The sequence below is a fragment of the Dendrobates tinctorius genome, unplaced genomic scaffold (assembly GCF_039654945.1).
Source record: "Dendrobates tinctorius isolate UK_male_01 unplaced genomic scaffold, ASM3965494v1 ptg000031l, whole genome shotgun sequence".
In the NCBI taxonomy this organism is placed as follows: domain Eukaryota; kingdom Metazoa; phylum Chordata; class Amphibia; order Anura; family Dendrobatidae; genus Dendrobates; species Dendrobates tinctorius.
In genome coordinates this window covers 20,848,591-20,864,896 of record NW_027361699.1, presented here as the reverse complement: position 1 = coordinate 20,864,896, position 16,306 = coordinate 20,848,591, and the positions used below count along the sequence as shown (strand labels likewise).

Genomic DNA, 16,306 nt, shown 5'->3' with positions numbered 1-16,306 from the left:
CAGCTAAAAACCTCTGAGTGCACATTGTCTTGTAGCATTTCTGCTATGAAAATAAAGGAAAAAAAATAACAGTGTGAACACACAGTCATAGCTATTTTGAGTGATTTATTCCACTTCAGGTTTTGAAAAATGCCAGGTGAAAATAAAAGGTGATATTGCATCTTTGAAGCAGGTCTTGATGGAATCTGGTCTAAAGTGGACACTGTAAATCCAAAGGCTGCAAAAAAGCATTAGGGGAAAACTCTTCAAAATCATTACAAGAACTCTTAAAAAGTGCTTTAGGAGCCACTTTATAAAGCTAAAACTCCTTTGAAAGCTTCCCAATGATAGGGTGTTTCTGCTTTAAAAAGTATTCTTTTTTGAATGCCTCAATAAAACTCCATCTGAACGTAGCATATTACTGACATAAAAACAATTCAGACATCATTCTCAAATTTGGCACAATTGAAATGTAAATAAACCTCATGACCTTAGATTGAATGTTATGTGTAGGCAAAGAATTTAGAGCAGATTTGATTTAAAACTTGCTTTCTTCAGCAGTTTCAGCTTGAAAACCTCATCTTTTTTAAATGGTTCCATAGAACTTCAGTTGCGCATAAATTAATACTGACCCAAAAAACATTTCGGAACTCATTCTTAAATTTGGTACAATTGAAAATATAAATAAATCATCATGCTTCTCTTTACATTTTTACCATGCTTTACCTTACAATCATTGCTGGTGTGGATTTCAAATTTTCTTATGCTTTACAGACTGATCCCTATGTTGCTTGAGAAATCCTCAACTTGTAGTGGCTTCATAGCTCAAAGGTTAGAGACTGGTCTCGTAAACCAGTGACTCTCACTGAAGCCTGACAATTTCTTTGATACTCTCCTATGAAAAATGCCTACCTGTTTGGGTCAGTGTTATCAAGTTGGTGGGGTTGAATATTGACTTTAGGTGAAGTAAAGACTACCTTTTCAAAAGTTCTTGGTAAGATGTTGATAATATTTGGGTATAACATGTTTGTCCAAATCCTTTCTTAAGCTCCTTCTAGCAGAGCTTAAGGAGTCGAATGACCCTTCTTCATCAATTCATGATGTGTGGCTTTGTAATTCAGTTAAGCAAGCAGTAGAATTCTCTTCTTTGCCTATCCATCCAATTTTATTTTTCTGCACATCAGATTGCCTACAAACACGTAGTCAGTTATAGATCAGAATATTCAGAATGTTTGCAATTCATGATTTTATGTTGCAGGAGCAGTTGGTTTGTTGGTGATGGGATATTATGTTAATAGTGTGCTTTCAAAATAGAAATTTAAGGTCATGTGTTGGTAATGCAGCTGAGTGGCTATTGGATGATTCGAAATAGGCATCCAAAGATATGGCAAAGTCATGTTGGCTTCATAGCTCAGTGGTTAGAGCACTGGTATTGTAAACCAGGGGTCGTGAGTTCAATTCTCACTGGAGCCTTTGTGATGTTTTGAAACAGAATAGTTCAGTTCTTGAGCTCATCCATCAAGATAACTGCAAAGTTGAAAATTTCAAATACTGAGAAAAAATGTTCACACATTATTACTACATTTTTTGAGAGTTTTCATCCATTTCAGGTTTTCAAAAACACCTGGTAGCAAAGAAAAAAATACTTGTTGCTTCTGTGAAGTGGATCCTGATGAAAACTACGCCAGACTAGACACCATCAAATCAAAAGTCTGCAAGAAAGGCTTTAAGAAAGACAATCTCATTGCTAACTCTGCAAAACAGCTGCAGGAAACACATCATGAACATAAAATCTCTTCAAAAAGGTACCCAATAAAGTGATGCTATCTTAAGTGATTTTCTGTTAGAAAATTACATTGTTTTTGAATGCCTTAGTAAATTTCCATCTGCAAAAAAGCTAAAGATTCACACTGAGGTTTTTTTTCTGGACCTTTTGGAGCAAAACTTTTCCAAACACCACTAGAAGTTCAAAATGCACACGTTTTGATTGGAGGGTTGGGCTGCGCACACACTCAGTTTTTGATGAGTTTTTGGGACAGGAAATGGTATGTGCACATGATGACTATAAAACTCAGAAGAACTTGATTAGTTTTTCAAGCAGAATACTTTACAGGAAATTTAGGACTTTTCTTCCCCTGAATCGTCTTTTGTGTCATCTTTCTGTTTGTGTCCTGTAAAATATTTCAGATGGCTTTTTTTTCAGGGTTTTCCCATTGCTTCTTTAAAGTCTTTATTACTGTCATTTTCTGGTCACTTTATTCACTCCATTGAAAAATGAACAAATCGTTAGCTTTTTTACGCAAAATCGATGGCAAAACACTCCAAAAAAGTCAAACAAGTTCCCAATAAAGTGATGTTTTCTTAAGTGTTTTACTGTTAGAAAAATTCATTGTTTTTGAATGCCTAATAAATTTCCATCTGCAAAATACCTAATGATTCACAATGAGGTTTTATTTATAACCTTTGGAGCCAAACTTTTCCAAACACCACTGGAAGTTCAAAAAACACAAGTTTTGATTGGAGGGTTGGGCTGCACACACACTCAGTCTTTTTTATGAGTTTTTGGGACAGGAAAAAGAAGGTGCACATGACGGCTTTTAAACTCAGGAGAACTTGAGTTTTTCAAACAGAAGACTTTACAGGAAATTTAGGACTTTTCTTCCCCTGAATCGTCTTGTGTGTCATCTTTCTGTTTGTGTCCTCTAAAATATTTCAGATGGCTTTTTTTCACGCTTTTCCCATTGTTTCTTTAAAGTCTTTTTTACTGTCATTTTCTGGTCACTTTATTCACTCCATTGAAAAATAAAGAAATCGTTAGCTTTTTTACGCAAAATCGATGGCAAAAAACTCCAAAAAAAGTCAAACAAGTTCCCAATAAAGTGATGTTTTCTTAAGTGGTTTCATTGTTTTTGAATGCCATGATAAAATTCAGCTAAAAACCTCTGAGTGCACATTGTCTTGTACCATTTCTGCTCTGAAAATAAAGGAAAAAAAATAACAGTGTGAACACACAGTCATAGCTATTTTGAGTGATTTATTCCACTTCAGGTTTTGAAAAATGCCAGGTGAAAATAAAAGGTGATATTGCATCTTTGAAGCAGGTCTTGATGGAATCTGGTCTAAAGTGGACACTGTAAATCCAAAGGCTGCAAAAAAGCATTAGGGGAAAACTCTTCAAAATCATTTCAAGAACTCTTAAAAAGTGCTTTAGGAGCCACTTTATAAAGCTAAAACTCCTTTGAAAGCTTCCCAATGATAGGGTGTTTCTGCTTTAAAAAGTATTCTTTTTTGAATGCCTCAATAAAACTCCATCTGAACGTAGCATATTACTGACATAAAAACAATTCAGACATCATTCTCAAGTTTGGCACAATTGAAATGTAAATAAACCTCATCACCTTAGATTGAATGTTATGTGGAGACAAAGAATTTAGAGCAGATTTGATTTAAAACTTGCTTTCTTCAGCAGTTTCAGTATGAAAACCTCATCTTTTTTAAATGGTTCCATAAAACTTCAGTTGCGCATAAATTAATACATCAAGTTGGGCTGCGCACACACTCAGTTTTTTGATGAGTTTTTGTGACAGGAAATAGTATGTGCCCATGACGGCTTTTAAACTCAGGAGAACTTGATGAGTTTTTCAAGCAGAAGACTTTACAGGAAATTTAGGACTTTTCTTCCCCTGAATCGTCTTTTGTGTCATCTTTCTGTTTGTGTCCTGTAAAATATTTCAGATGGCTTTTTTTCACGCTTTTCCCATTGTTTCTTTAAAGTCTTTTTTACTGTCATTTTCTGGTCACTTTATTCACTCCATTGAAAAATAAAGAAATCGTTAGCTTTTTTACGCAAAATCGATGGCAAAAAACTCCAAAAAAAGTCAAACAAGTTCCCAATAAAGTGATGTTTTCTTAAGTGATTTCATTGTTTTTGAATGCCATGATAAAATTCAGCTAAAAACCTCTGAGTGCACATTGTCTTGTACCATTTCTGCTCTGAAAATAAAGGAAAAAAAATAACAGTGTGAACACACAGTCATAGCTATTTTGAGTGATTTATTCCACTTCAGGTTTTCAAAAATGCCAGGTGAAAATAAAAGGGGATATTGCATCTTTGAAGCAGGTCTTGATGGAATCTGGTCTAAAGTGGACACTGTAAATCCAAAGGCTGCAAAAAAGCATTAGGGGAAAACTCTTCAAAATCATTTCAAGAACTCTTAAAAAGTGCTTTAGGAGCCACTTTATAAAGCTAAAACTCCTTTGAAAGCTTCCCAATGATAGGGTGTTTCTGCTTTAAAAAGTATTCTTTTTTGAATGCCTCAATAAAACTCCATCTGAACGTAGCATATTACTGACATAAAAACAATTCAGACATCATTCTCAAATTTGGCACAATTGAAATGTAAATAAACCTCATGACCTTAGATTGAATGTTATGTGGAGACAAAGAATAAAGAGCAGATTTGATTTAAAACTTGCTTTCTTCAGCAGTTTCAGCTTGAAAACCTCATCTTTTTTAAATGGTTCCATAGAACTTCAGTTGCGCATAAATTAATACTGACCTAAAAAATTTCGGAACTCATTCTTAAATTTGGTACAGTTGAAAATATAAATAAATCATCATGCTTCTCTTTACATTTTTACCATGCTTTACCTTACAATCATTGCTGGTGTGGATTGCAAATTTTCTTATGCTTTACAGACTGATCCCTATGTTGCTTGAGAAGTCATCAACTTGTAGTGGCTTCATAGCTCAGAGGTTAGAGCACTGGTCTTGTAAACCAGGGGTCGTGAGTTCGACTCTCACTGAAGCCTGACAATTTCTTTGATACTCTACTATGAAAAATGCCTACCTGTTTGGGTCAGTGTCAAAGAATTTAGAGCAGATTTGATTTAAAACTTGCTTTCTTCAGCAGTTTCAGCTTGAAAACATCCATTTTTTTTAAATGGTTCCATAAAATTTCAGTTGCGCATAAATTAATACATCAAGTTGGGCTGCGCACACACTCAGTTTTTTGATGAGTTTTTGGCACAGGAAATAGTATGTGCCCATGACGGCTTTTAAACTCAGGAGAACTTGATGAGTTTTTCAAGCAGAAGACTTTACAGGAAATTTAGGACTTTTCTTCCCCTGAATCGTCTTTTGTGTTATCTTTCTGTTTGTGTCCTCTAAAATATTTCAGATGGCTTTTGTTTCACGGTTTTCCCATTGTTTCTTTAAAGTCTTTTTTACTGTCATTTTCTGATCACTTTATTAACTCCATTGAAAAATGAAGAAATCGTTAGCTTTTTTATGCAAAATCGATGGCAAAACACTCCAAAAAAAGTTAAACAAGTTCCCAATAAAGTGAAAAATTCATTGCTTTTGAAAGCCTAATAAATTTCCATCTGCAAAATACCTAATGATTCACAATGAGGTTTTTTTTATAACCTTTGGAACAAAACTTTTCCAAACACCACTGGAAGTCCAAAAAACACAAGTTTTGATTGGAGGGTTGGGCTGCGCACACACTCAGTTTTTTGATGAGTTTTTGGGACAGGAAATAGTATGTGCACATGACGGCTTTTAAACTCAGGAGAACTTGATGAGTTTTTCAAGCAGAAGACTTTACAGGAAATTTAGGACTTTTCTTCCCCTGAATCGTCTTTTGTGTCATCTTTCTGTTTGTGTCCTGTAAAATATTTCAGATGGCTTTTTTTTCAGGGTTTTCCCATTGTTTCTTTAAAGTCTTTTTTACTGTCATTTTCTGGTCACTTTATTCACTCCATTGAAAAATGAAGAAATCGTTAGCTTTTCTACGCAAAATCGATGGCAAAACACTCCAAAAAAGTCAAACAAGTTCACAATAAAGTGATGTTTTCTTAAGTGTTTTACTGTTAGAAAAATTCATTGTTTTTGAATGCCTAATAAATTTCCATCTGCAAAATACCTAAAGATTCACAATGAGGTTTTATTTATAACCTTTGGAGCCAAACTTTTCCAAACACCACTGGAAGTTCAAAAACCACAAGTTTTGATTGGAGGGTTGGGCTGCGCACACACTCAGTTTTTTTTATGAGTTTTTGGGACAGGAAATAGAAGGTGCACATGACGGCTTTTAAACTCAGGAGAACTTGAGTTTTTCAAGCAGAAGACTTTACAGGAAATTTAGGACTTTTCTTCCCCTGAATCGTCTTTTGTGTCATCTTTCTGTTTGTGTCCTCTAAAATATTTCAGATGGCTTTTTTTCACGCTTTTCCCATTGTTTCTTTAAAGTCTTTTTTACTGTCATTTTCTGGTCACTTTATTCACTCCATTGAAAAATAAACAAATCGTTAGCTTTTTTACGCAAAATCGATGGCAAAAAACTCCAAAAAAAGTCAAACCAGTTCCCAATAAAGTGATGTTTTCTTAAGTGGTTTCATTGTTTTTGAATGCCATGATAAAATTCAGCTAAAAACCTCTGAGTGCACATTGTCTTGTACCATTTCTGCTCTGAAAATAAAGGAAAAAAAATAACAGCGTGAACACACAGTCATAGCTATTTTGAGTGATTTATTCCACTTCAGGTTTTCAAAAATGCCAGGTGAAAATAAAAGGGGATATTGCATCTTTGAAGCAGGTCTTGATGGAATCTGGTCTAAAGTGGACACTGTAAATCCAAAGGCTGCAAAAAAGCATTAGGGGAAAACTCTTCAAAATCATTTCAAGAACTCTTAAAAAGTGCTTTAGGAGCCACTTTAGAAAGCTAAAACTCCTTTGAAAGCTTCCCAATGATAGGGTGTTTCTGCTTTAAAAAGTATTCTTTTTTGAATGCCTCAATAAAACTCCATCTGAACGTAGCATATTACTGACATAAAAACAATTCAGACATCATTCTCAAATTTGGCACAATTGAAATGTAAATAAACCTCATGACCTTAGATTGAATGTTATGTGGAGACAAAGAATTTAGAGCAGATTTGATTTAAAACTTGCTTTCTTCAGCAGTTTCAGCTTGAAAACCTCATCTTTTTTAAATGGTTCCATAGAACTTCAGTTGCGCATAAATTAATACTGACCTAAAAAAATTTCGGAACTCATTCTTAAATTTGGTACAATTGAAAATATAAATAAATCATCATGCTTCTCTTTACATTTTTAGCATGCTTTACCTTACAATCATTGCTGGTGTGGATTGCAAATTTTCTTATGCGTTTCAGACTGATCCCTATGTTGCTTGAGAAATCATCAACTTGTGGCTTCATAGTTCAGAGGTTAGAGCACTGGTCTCGTAAAAGTGAGTTTGACTCTCACTGAAGCCTGACAATTTCTTTGATACTCTCCTATGAAAAATGCCTGCCTGTTTGGCCAGTGTTATCAAGTTGGTGGGGTTGAATATTGACTTTAGGTGAAGTAAAGACTACCTTTTCCAAAGTTCTTGGTAAGATGTTGATAATTATCAACATCTTACCAAGAACTTTGGAAAAGGTAGTCTTTACTTCACCTAAAGTCAATATTCAACCCCACCAACTTGATAACACTGGCCAAACAGGCAGGCATTTTTCATAGGAGAGTATCAAAGAAATTGTCAGGCTTCAGTGAGAGTCAAACTCACTTTTACGAGACCAGTGCTCTAACCTCTGAACTATGAAGCCACAAGTTGATGATTTCTCAAGCAACATAGGGATCAGTCTGAAACGCATAAGAAAATTTGCAATCCACACCAGCAATGATTGTAAGGTAAAGCATGCTAAAAATGTAAAGAGAAGCATGATGATTTATTTATATTTTCAATTGTACCAAATTTAAGAATGAGTTCCGAAATTTTTTTAGGTCAGTATTAATTTATGCGCAACTGAAGTTCTATGGAACCATTTAAAAAAGATGAGGTTTTCAAGCTGAAACTGCTGAAGAAAGCAAGTTTTAAATCAAATCTGCTCTAAATTCTTTGTCTCCACATAACATTCAATCTAAGGTCATGAGGTTTATTTACATTTCAATTGTGCCAAATTTGAGAATGATGTCTGAATTGTTTTTATGTCAGTAATATGCTACGTTCAGATGGAGTTTTATTGAGGCATTCAAAAAAGAATACTTTTTAAAGCAGAAACACCCTATCATTGGGAAGCTTTCAAAGGAGTTTTAGCTTTCTAAAGTGGCTCCTAAAGCACTTTTTAAGAGTTCTTGAAATGATTTTGAAGAGTTTTCCCCTAATGCTTTTTTGCAGCCTTTGGATTTACAGTGTCCACTTTAGACCAGATTCCATCAAGACCTGCTTCAAAGATGCAATATCCCCTTTTATTTTCACCTGGCATTTTTGAAAACCTGAAGTGGAATAAATCACTCAAAATAGCTATGACTGTGTGTTCACGCTGTTATTTTTTTTCCTTTATTTTCAGAGCAGAAATGGTACAAGACAATGTGCACTCAGAGGTTTTTAGCTGAATTTTATCATGGCATTCAAAAACAATGAAACCACTTAAGAAAACATCACTTTATTGGGAACTGGTTTGACTTTTTTTGGAGTTTTTTGCCATCGATTTTGCGTAAAAAAGCTAACGATTTGTTTATTTTTCAATGGAGTGAATAAAGTGACCAGAAAATGACAGTAAAAAAGACTTTAAAGAAACAATGGGAAAAGCGTGAAAAAAAGCCATCTGAAATATTTTAGAGGACACAAACAGAAAGATGACACAAAAGACGATTCAGGGGAAGAAAAGTCCTAAATTTCCTGTAAAGTCTTCTGCTTGAAAAACTCAAGTTCTCCTGAGTTTAAAAGCCGTCATGTGCACCTTCTATTTCCTGTCCCAAAAACTCATAAAAAAAAACTGAGTGTGTGCGCAGCCCAACCCTCCAATCAAAACTTGTGGTTTTTGAACTTCCAGTGGTGTTTGGAAAAGTTTGGCTCCAAAGGTTATAAATAAAACCTCATTGTGAATCTTTAGGTATTTTGCAGATGGAAATTTATTAGGCATTCAAAAACAATGAATTTTTCTAACAGTAAAACACTTAAGAAAACATCACTTTATTGTGAACTTGTTTGACTTTTTTGGAGTGTTTTGCCATCGATTTTGCGTAGAAAAGCTAACGATTTCTTCATTTTTCAATGGAGTGAATAAAGTGACCAGAAAATGACAGTAAAAAAGACTTTAAAGAAACAATGGGAAAACCCTGAAAAAAAAGCCATCTGAAATATTTTACAGGACACAAACAGAAAGATGACACAAAAGACGATTCAGGGGAAGAAAAGTCCTAAATTTCCTGTAAAGTCTTCTGCTTGAAAAACTCATCAAGTTCTCCTGAGTTTAAAAGCCGTCATGTGCACATACTATTTCCTGTCCCAAAAACTCATCAAAAAACTGAGTGTGTGCGCAGCCCAACCCTCCAATCAAAACTTGTGTTTTTTGGACTTCCAGTGGTGTTTGGAAAAGTTTTGTTCCAAAGGTTATAAAAAAAACCTCATTGTGAATCATTAGGTATTTTGCAGATGGAAATTTATTAGGCTTTCAAAAGCAATGAATTTTTCACTTTATTGGGAACTTGTTTAACTTTTTTTGGAGTGTTTTGCCATCGATTTTGCATAAAAAAGCTAACGATTTCTTCATTTTTCAATGGAGTTAATAAAGTGATCAGAAAATGACAGTAAAAAAGACTTTAAAGAAACAATGGGAAAACCGTGAAACAAAAGCCATCTGAAATATTTTAGAGGACACAAACAGAAAGATAACACAAAAGACGATTCAGGGGAAGAAAAGTCCTAAATTTCCTGTAAAGTCTTCTGCTTGAAAAACTCATCAAGTTCTCCTGAGTTTAAAAGCCGTCATGGGCACATACTATTTCCTGTGCCAAAAACTCATCAAAAAACTGAGTGTGTGCGCAGCCCAACTTGATGTATTAATTTATGCGCAACTGAAATTTTATGGAACCATTTAAAAAAAATGGATGTTTTCAAGCTGAAACTGCTGAAGAAAGCAAGTTTTAAATCAAATCTGCTCTAAATTCTTTGACACTGACCCAAACAGGTAGGCATTTTTCATAGTAGAGTATCAAAGAAATTGTCAGGCTTCAGTGAGAGTCGAACTCACGACCCCTGGTTTACAAGACCAGTGCTCTAACCTCTGAGCTATGAAGCCACTACAAGTTGATGACTTCTCAAGCAACATAGGGATCAGTCTGTAAAGCATAAGAAAATTTGCAATCCACACCAGCAATGATTGTAAGGTAAAGCATGGTAAAAATGTAAAGAGAAGCATGATGATTTATTTATATTTTCAACTGTACCAAATTTAAGAATGAGTTCCGAAATTTTTTAGGTCAGTATTAATTTATGCGCAACTGAAGTTCTATGGAACCATTTAAAAAAGATGAGGTTTTCAAGCTGAAACTGCTGAAGAAAGCAAGTTTTAAATCAAATCTGCTCTTTATTCTTTGTCTCCACATAACATTCAATCTAAGGTCATGAGGTTTATTTACATTTCAATTGTGCCAAATTTGAGAATGATGTCTGAATTGTTTTTATGTCAGTAATATGCTACGTTCAGATGGAGTTTTATTGAGGCATTCAAAAAAGAATACTTTTTAAAGCAGAAACACCCTATCATTGGGAAGCTTTCAAAGGAGTTTTAGCTTTATAAAGTGGCTCCTAAAGCACTTTTTAAGAGTTCTTGAAATGATTTTGAAGAGTTTTCCCCTAATGCTTTTTTGCAGCCTTTGGATTTACAGTGTCCACTTTAGACCAGATTCCATCAAGACCTGCTTCAAAGATGCAATATCCCCTTTTATTTTCACCTGGCATTTTTGAAAACCTGAAGTGGAATAAATCACTCAAAATAGCTATGACTGTGTGTTCACACTGTTATTTTTTTTCCTTTATTTTCAGAGCAGAAATGGTACAAGACAATGTGCACTCAGAGGTTTTTAGCTGAATTTTATCATGGCATTCAAAAACAATGAAATCACTTAAGAAAACATCACTTTATTGGGAACTTGTTTGACTTTTTTTGGAGTTTTTTGCCATCGATTTTGCGTAAAAAAGCTAACGATTTCTTTATTTTTCAATGGAGTGAATAAAGTGACCAGAAAATGACAGTAAAAAAGACTTTAAAGAAACAATGGGAAAAGCGTGAAAAAAAGCCATCTGAAATATTTTACAGGACACAAACAGAAAGATGACACAAAAGACGATTCAGGGGAAGAAAAGTCCTAAATTTCCTGTAAAGTCTTCTGCTTGAAAAACTCATCAAGTTCTCCTGAGTTTAAAAGCCGTCATGGGCACATACTATTTCCTGTCACAAAAACTCATCAAAAAACTGAGTGTGTGCGCAGCCCAACTTGATGTATTAATTTATGCGCAACTGAAGTTTTATGGAACCATTTAAAAAAGATGAGGTTTTCATACTGAAACTGCTGAAGAAAGCAAGTTTTAAATCAAATCTGCTCTAAATTCTTTGTCTCCACATAACATTCAATCTAAGGTGATGAGGTTTATTTACATTTCAATTGTGCCAAACTTGAGAATGATGTCTGAATTGTTTTTATGTCAGTAATATGCTACGTTCAGATGGAGTTTTATTGAGGCATTCAAAAAAGAATACTTTTTAAAGCAGAAACACCCTATCATTGGGAAGCTTTCAAAGGAGTTTTAGCTTTATAAAGTGGCTCCTAAAGCACTTTTTAACCCCTTCCTGACATCCAACGGTATATCCCGTCCATGGGACCTGGGCCCCTATGCCCATGGACGGGATAGTACGTCGTGCTTGATCAGCGGCTCCCACGTGGTGAGCGCCGCTGATCGCGGCCGGGTGTCAGCTGATTATCACCGACCGCCCCCAACATGTTAACCCCTTGCACACCGCGATCAAACATGATCGCGGTGTACCGGGAGTTAAAGGGAAGCATCGGCAGCGAGTGGGCTCCCTCCGTGCTTCCCTGAGCCCCCCACGGCAGCGCAATGTGCAGCGCTGCTGCGGGGGACTCCTTTCCTCCAGGCCCCCGAATCCAAGATGGCGACGGGGGCCTGAGGAAGCTGGCTTCCTCAGTGCCTGCAAAGCGCAGGCATGAGGAAGCCTTCTGCAGTGCCTGTGTCATATCGCTGATCTGTCACAGTGATCTGTGATGTGACAGATCAGCGATCTGTCACAGGACAGTGATGTCCCACCTGCGACTATTTAATAAAGTAAAAAAAAAATAAAAAAAGTGTAAAAATAATTTTAAAAAAAATCACCAAATAAATTAGAAAAAAAAAAAATATTCCCCCAATAAATCCATTTTTTGGAAATAATAAAAAAACAAACAATAATAGTACACATATTAGGTATCTCCGCGTCCGTAACGACCCACCCTATAAAACTGTCCCATTAGTTAACCCCTTTAGCGAACCCCTTAAAAAATAAAAATAAAAAACGAAGTAAAAAATAATGATTTATTATCATACTGCCTAACAAAAAGTGTAATAACGCGCGATCAAAAAGACGCATATAAATATCCATGGTAGCGCTGAAAACGTCATCTTGTCCCGCAAAAAACGAGCCACCACACAGCATCATCAGCGAAAAAATAAAAAAGTTATAGCTCGCAGAATAAAGCGATGCAAAAATAATTATTTTTTATATAAAATAGTTTTCATTGCATAAAACCGACAAAAACATAAAAAAATGACCTAAATGAGGTATCGCTGTAACCGTACTGACCCGAAGAATAAAACCGCTTTATCAATTTTACCGCACGCGGAACGGTGTAAACGCACCCCCCCAAAAGAAATTCATGAAACGCTGGTTTTTCTTCATTCTGCATCCCAAAAATCGGAATAAAAAGCGATCAAAAAATTTCATGTGCCCGAAAATGGTACCAATAAGAACGTCAACTCGTCCAGCAAAAAATAAGACCTCACATGACCCGGTGGGTCAAAATACGGAAAAATTATAGCTCTCAATATGTGGTGATGCAAAAACTATTTTTACAATAAAAAGCGTCTTTTAGCGTGCGACAGCTGCCAAAAATAAAAACCGCCATAAATAGTAGATCAAACCCCCCGTTATCACCCCTTTAGTTAGGGAAAAATAATACAATAAAAAAAATGTATTTATTTCCATTTTTCCATTAGGGTTAGGGCTAGGGTTAGGGCTAGGGGTGTGTTGGGCTAGGGTTAGGGTTAGGGTTAGGGCTAGAGTTAGGGCTAGGGTTAGGGTTAGGGCTAGGGGCATGTTGGGGTTCGGGTTGGAGTTAGAATTGGGGGTTTCCACTGTTTGGGCACATCAGGGGCTCTCCAAATTCAACATGGCGTCTGATCTCAATTCCAGCCAATTCTGAGTTGAAAAAGTCAAATGTTGCTCCTTCCCTTCCAAGCTCTGCCATGCGCCCAAACAGTGTTTTACCCCCACATGTAGGGTATCAGCCTACTCAGGACAAATTGCAAAACAATTTTTGGAGTCCAATTTCTCCTGTTACCCTTAGGAAAATAAAAAATTGGGGGCAAAAATATCATTTTTGTGGAAAAAAATGATTTTTTTATTTTCACGTCCGAGTGTTATAAACTTCTGTGAAGCACTTGGGAGTTCAAAGTGCTCATCACACATCTAGATAAGTTCCGTGGGGGTCTAGTGTCCAAAATGGGGTCACTTGTGGGGAGTTTCAATAGTTTAGGTACATCAGGGGCTCTCCAAACGCACATGACACCCGCAGACCATTCCATCAAAGTCTGCATTCCAAAACGTCACTCCTTCCCTTCCGAGCCCCGACGTGTGCCCATACAGTAGTTTTCTCCCACATATGGGGTATCAGCATACTCAGGACAAATTGGACAACAACTTTTAAGGTCCAATTTCTCCTGGTACCCTTGGGAAAACAAAAAAATGGTGACTAAAAGATCATGTTTGTGGAAAAAATACGAATTTTTTATTTTCACGCCCGGGCGTTATAAACTTCTGTGAAGCACTGGGGGGTTCAAAGTGCTCACGACACATCTAGATAAGTTCCTTGGGGGGTCTAGTTTACAAAATGGTGTCATTTGTGGGGGGTTTCCACTGTTTAGGTACATTAGGGGCTCTCCAAAGGCAACATGACACCCGCAGACCATTCCATCAAAGTCTGCATTCCAAAACGTCACTACTTCCCTTCCGAGCCCCGACGTGTGCCCATACAGTAGTTTTCTCCCACATATGGGGTATCAGTATACTCAGGACATATTGGACAACAACTTTTGGGGTCCAATTTCTCCTAGTACCCTTGGGAAAATAAAAAAATGGTGACTAAAAGATCATGTTTGTGGAAAAAATACGAATTTTTTATTTTCACGCCCGGGCGTTATAAACTTCTGTGAAGCACTGGGGGGGTCAAAGTGCTCACCACACATCTAGATAAGTTCCTTAGGGGGTTTAGTTTCCAAAATGGTGTCATTTGTGGGGGGTTTCCACTGTTTTGGTACATCAGGAGTTTTCCAAACGCGACATGGTGTCCGATCTCAATTCCAGCCAAAATCGTCAAATGGCGCTGCTTCCCTTCCGAGCTCTGCCATGCGCCCAAATAGTGGTTTACCCCCACATGTGGGGTATCAGCGTACTCAGGACAAATTGCACAATAACTATTAGGGTCCTGTTACCCTTGGAAAGATAAGAATTGAGGGTGAAAAGATCATTTTTGTGGAAAAAATATGATTTTTTAATTGTATGGCTTTATGTTATAAACTTCTGTGAAGCCCATGGGGGTTCAAAGTTCTCACCACACATCTAGATAAGTTCCTTAGGGGGTCTAGTTTCCAAAATGGGGTCATTTGTGGGGGGTTTCCACTGTTTTGGTACATCAGGGGTTTTCCAAACGCGACATGGTGTCCGATCTCAATTCCAGCCAAAAACGTCAAATGGCGCTGCTTCCCTTCCGAGCTCTGCCATGCGCCCAAATAGTGGTTTACCCCCACATGTGGGGTATCAGCGTACTCAGGACAAATTGCACAATAACTTTTAGGGTCCTGTTACCCTTGGGAAAATAAAAATTGGGGTGAAAAGATCATTTTTGTGGAAAAAATATGATTTTTTAATTGTACCGCTGTACGTTATAAACTTTTGTAAAGCCCTTGTGGGTTCAAAGTTCTCACCACATATCTAGATAAGTTCCTTGGGGGGTCTAGTTTCCAAAATGGGGTCACTTGTAGGGGGTTTCCACTGTTTAGGTACATCAGGGACTCTCCAAACGTGACATGGCATCCAATCTGAATTCCAGCCAATTTTGCATTGAAAAAGTCAAACGGCGCTCCTTCCATTCTGAGCTCTGCCATGCGCCGAAACAGTCGTTCCCCCCCACATATCAGGTATCTGCGTACTCAGGACAAATTGCACAATTACTTTTGCAGTCCGATTTCTCCTGTTACCCTTGGTAAAATAAAAAAAATTGAACCTGAATTATTTTTTTTATGAAAAAAAGTTAGATGTTCATTTTTTTTTTAAATATTCAAAAAAATTCCTGTGATGCACCTAAAGGGTTAATAAACTTCTTGAATGTGGTTTTGAGCACCTTAAGGGGTGCAGTTTTTAGAATGGTGTCACTTTTGGGTATTTTCTATCATATAGACCCCTCAAAGTGGCTTCAAATGTGATGTGGTCCTAAAAATAAAATGGTGTTGTAAAAATGAGAAATCGCTGGTCAACTTTTAACCCTTATAACTTCCTAACAAAAAAAAATTTTGGTTCCAAAATTGTGCTGATGTAAAGTAAACATGTGGGAAATGTTAGTTATCAAGTTTTTTGTGTGCCGTATCTCTGTGATTTAAGGGCATACAAATTCAAAGTTGGAAAATTGCGAAATTTTCAAAATTTTTGCCAAATTTCCATTTTTCTCACAAATAAACGCAAGTTATTTGAATGAAATTTTACCACTAACATGAAGCACAATATGTCACAAGAAAACAATGTCAGAATCACCGGGATCCATGGAAGCGTTCCAGAGTTATGACCTCATAAAGGTACAGTGGTCAGAATTGTAAAAATTGGCCCGGTCATGAACGTGCAAACCACCCTTGGGGGTGAAGGGGTTAAGAGTTCTTGAAATGATTTTGAAGAGTTTTCGCCTAATGCTTTTTTCCAGCCTTTGGATTTACAGTGTCCACTTTAGACCAGATTCCATCAAGACCTGCTTCAAAGATGCAATATCCCCTTTTATTTTCACCTGGCATTTTTCAAAACCTGAAGTGGAATAAATCACTCAAAATAGCTATGACTGTGTGTTCACACTGTTATTTTTTTTCCTTTATTTTCAGAGCAGAAATGGTACAAGACAATGTGCACTCAGAGGTTTTTAGCTGAATTTTATCATGGCATTCAAAAACAATGAAACCACTTAAGAAAACATCACTTTATTGGGAACTTGTTTGACTTTTTT

The 16,306-nt window shown here is 36.5% G+C and overlaps 3 non-coding genes across 3 annotated transcripts; 2 read left to right on the top strand and 1 right to left on the bottom strand.

Moving 5' to 3' along the window:
- Window positions 1-1,379: 1,379 nt before the first annotated feature.
- TRNAT-UGU (transfer RNA threonine (anticodon UGU)) lies at window positions 1,380-1,452 on the top strand. The gene has a single exon. It is a non-coding gene; the product is annotated as a tRNA-Thr (tRNA).
- A 3,266-nt stretch (window positions 1,453-4,718) lies between these two features.
- TRNAT-UGU (transfer RNA threonine (anticodon UGU)) lies at window positions 4,719-4,791 on the top strand. Its single transcript has one exon. It is a non-coding gene; the product is annotated as a tRNA-Thr (tRNA).
- Window positions 4,792-9,998: 5,207 nt separating this feature from the next.
- TRNAT-UGU (transfer RNA threonine (anticodon UGU)) lies at window positions 9,999-10,071 on the bottom strand. Its single transcript has one exon. It is a non-coding gene; the product is annotated as a tRNA-Thr (tRNA).
- Between the last annotated feature and the right edge of the window lie 6,235 nt (window positions 10,072-16,306).